Genomic DNA, 4,008 nt, shown 5'->3' on the forward strand with positions numbered 1-4,008 from the left:
ATGCAGCTAGCATTAATATGTTGGCTAGGTGGAGGGCCAGGAAAGAGAAGGAACAATTGGGGGGATTGTTTTATGAACTATATAGATGTCTAATCAATGTACTGTATACTTGAAACTAATTAAAATAAATTAATTAATAAAAACAAATAAACAAACGAACAAACAAAAAAACAATTCTTAACTCAGGGTAATACAAAAACAAGAGGTGGGCTGGGTTAAGCCTGGGAATCACAGTTTGCCAAGCCCAGTTTAGAGGAAACTGTACCAGAAAGAAGCCAAGTCTTCTCATCCTACCTGTCACAGGTACAGTGATCCCTGTTAGCAAAGCGCTTTCTCATGCCCTACCTCAGGCAATCCTTCCTGCAATCTGTGAGATATATATTACTATTGTCACATAATAGAGGAGGAAGCTGAGGTACAGAGAAGAAGAGAATGATCATTAATTCATTTAACAAAACCTAAGTCCATTATGAGGTGCTGGGCTTGTGTTAGGCCCTAGGGACATTGCAGTTGCTAGGGCATAGTTTCTAACTGCTTAGAGACTAATGGGGCCGACCAGTTCAGGACAGGTAAATTACAACACAGTGTATAAGCTAGAGACACATGTAGGAAGTACGTAATTCAGTTTGGGAGCCCAAGGAAAGCATTCTGGAGGAAATGACATCCAGCTCAAATGAAAAAGAGAGATAAATGAAAAGAAGAAGAAGAGGAAAACTGTACCAAATATAAGGAACAGCCTGCAAAAAGATGTAGAAGTTCTATTCACAAAAGTAATGGATAATCACTGCCTAACCCAAAGTGGGCAGAGATGTAAAGCAGAATCACAAAGAAGAAACCCAAAGTTGTCAGTAAGCTACCTAACTCAGATACTACTATCATCATAAATTTTTGGTACGTATCCTTCCAATATTTTTCTTAGTACAATACATTCATATATTGTAACAATATTTTACATGCTGATTTATAGCTTGCTATTTTAGTTTAGGATATTCTGAACATTTTTCTATTTCTTGAGATATTATTTTAATAATGGCTTGATTTTTAAATGACTAGAGAGAGTTCTACCATACCAATGTGCTTTACTACATCAAGTTACTTCTTACTTTTTATTTTGACAATTAATACTGCAATAACCATCCTTAATGATTAAAAAATAAGATGTAGAGGTAAGAGAGCACAACACATAAAGAAATTTTGACTTAGTAAGTTTGCATCATAGAGCATAAAGTATATATGGTGGGAACAGAACAAGAGTAAAAGAAACACTGCTCAAAAAAAGTGAGCAAGGGCTGTTTTATATCATGTTATGGAGGGTGGGCTTTATCCTGGGAGCACAGCACAGCCAGTGAACAGGTGGAAACAAAGAAGTGATATGGATCAAATTCACTTTTCACAAAGATCACTCTGGCTACATAATGAAGAATGGGTTGCAAGAAGCAAGTGTAACCCTCTTATTTCACAATAAAAAGATTTGACATCCCTAATAAATAATCTGATAATCTGACTTATTCTGGTTAACTGAGATTGTGAGTCAGTAAAGCAATCTGTTAACTATGTCCCAGTAGCCTCTGTCCACTGGATCACAGTGCCTTTCCCATACACTCAAGAGTGAGTGGATAGCACATATCAGTCATGAACACAGCCATGTGTTCATTTGGGTGAAGAATGGCATTTAAAAAAACAAGATCCAGCCATGAGTTCCACTATTGCCATGAAGATGTTATTTCTTTTAGGGACTTTCAGCAGACAAAGCTAGGGGAGTAACCACAATACTACACTCTTTTTGTGTTGAGCTAACATTATGCAAATAATGATCTATTAACTTTCAGTTAGGTCCTGAAAATATCAAATTCTTTACCAAAGGAGATAAAGAAAGAAAGAACTGTTGAGGAGAGAGTAAAGTCACTGGGAATGCCAGGTAAAATGTGTAAACTGAGTAGAATTGCAGCGGGCTTAATGATTTACGCCAGCGGGGCTTTATAACAGAGAGTGAGGCATGTCATCATGCTATGAGAGGAATGAGAAGTAAGGTTGAGGTCTAGTATATGATCATAATAATAGGTAGAGGCTGCAATTCTTGTCTTTTTGGAGCTCAGCACACAACTGTGATGGAAATACTAGGGTTTGCTTTTTTTTTTTTTAACTCTTAGTGGTCACTTAATCCAATCTCTATAGTTTACAGATTAGGACCCAGGGCTGTAAAGCTGCACATACACGGGCCTCAGAAACTTGGTTCTGGCGTCAGATATACCTGGGCTTGTGTCCGTGCTCCGCCTACCACTTATTGTATGTCTGTGAGCAAATGACTTAACCTCTTAAAGCCTAGTAGTAATCTCACCTAAAAAAAAAACAATAATAATAAATATTAAGCAATTTAGCTCAGTGCTTGGCACATAGAGCATGCCCTGTAAATGATTTTTATAATTATTATTTCTAATTATAATAATCATTTATAGAGCACTGCATTATTACCATCATTGCTATTGTTGTTCTTGTTTACTCAAGGTTACAAAAATGAAACAGTAACTGAACTCAAACTAGAATCACCTCTGCTCCAGACCTAAACTCCTACTGAAAACCTCTTTCCATTTTAACGGTGATTTTCAAACAATGTCCCATAGAGTCTTGAGACTCGGGGAAGTGCCTAAGGAGAAGTGGGATCAGACAGAGCTTTGGAGCTCCCATTCTCACTTTCATTTTCTATTTTTTGAAGAGAACTCCACTACCCAAAATCATGGAGAAAACCATTGCAAACCATTGGTTTCCACCACGCTGTCATTAAAAATGAAATCAGGTCTATGGCCATGCCACCCTGAACAAATCCAATACCGTCTGATCTCAGAAGCTAAGCAGGGTCGGGCCTGGTTAGTACTTGCATGGGAGACCACCTAGGAAGACCAGGTGCTGTAGGTGTAAAAAATAAAAATTAAGGGATTGTAAGCTGACAAGGTCCTTGCAATCTGTGAGGTCAACCAAGGGTTGCCTCGCCTAAAAAAAAAAAAATAAATGAAATCAGTACCAAGCAAAGGATAGGGCCATATACCTTGATCTTAAAGAAATGAAAACAACTTATGAGAACACAAGCAGTGGGTGTGAAATAAATTAAGCAAATTCTGTCTCTCCTTTGTTTTGCATTGATCTGAGTTTCCCAGGAACCTCAGTTTAGAAGGATAGCAGGGAGACAAACATATGGATTTTCTGCAAAAGTTTCCAACCTTCACACATCTACTTTCACCATCCCTTCTCCACTTGTCTGGCCACCTTCCTTGCATTGACTGCATCCCATACATTCCTTGGGTGCCTACATATGCAATAGCCCAAGAGATGGACTGTGGAATATCTCTGGAATTTGCATTTGGAAAAATTGGAACTCTGGAAGAGGCCAATTGTTAATCCAAAGGTGGAATTTTGTGTCACTCTGAGCCTTTGACGTGTCAGGCTCCAATTTATCTCTTATATGAAGATAATTTTATTATCTGAACCTAGAGATGAGGAATATGAGAAGGAGTTGTGAACATGTTGGTCAAAGTAAATGATCAGATGATTTGCGTAATAGGCTCAATTGAAGTTAGTGGCCTAATTTTGAAAAGCTCTTCGTGAAGCTGAATTTACCTACAGTGGTATTCAGAAACTGCCTTTTGGCTTACAGTCCACTTATGCTCCCATCACCCTTCTCCATTGTAATATTTTGGATCAACTGCTTCTGTGTAACCAATTCTTGCACTTAAAGTATAAAATAAGAACTGACTAACTTTCTTCCATTCTGAAAATTAATCTTTCATTTTAGGAAAGAATTTATTCTTCTGAGTCACAGAAAAGCCAATACCCTACAGCATTTAAAAGCAGTACCACAATAAGAAAAAAAGAATGAAAACCAGTGAATCAATTTCCCTTTCTGTGCAGATCTGAAAGGTGAGATAGTTCTCATTTCTGCCAAGAGGCTTCCGGCTTTGACAAGTTGAGTCAGCATGCTGCAAATTATTCGAGATGGTTTTTGTACCACATATG

The 4,008-nt window shown here is 37.8% G+C and overlaps 1 pseudogene; it reads left to right on the forward strand.

Annotated features, from left to right (window-relative positions):
• Positions 1–2,794: 2,794 nt before the first annotated feature.
• Positions 2,795–2,913, forward strand: LOC111740691 (annotated as a pseudogene).
• The last annotated feature ends 1,095 nt before the right edge of the window (positions 2,914–4,008 follow it).

The sequence above is a fragment of the Pteropus vampyrus genome, unplaced genomic scaffold, assembly GCF_000151845.1.
Source record: "Pteropus vampyrus isolate Shadow unplaced genomic scaffold, Pvam_2.0 Scaffold66, whole genome shotgun sequence".
Lineage (NCBI taxonomy): Eukaryota > Metazoa > Chordata > Mammalia > Chiroptera > Pteropodidae > Pteropus > Pteropus vampyrus.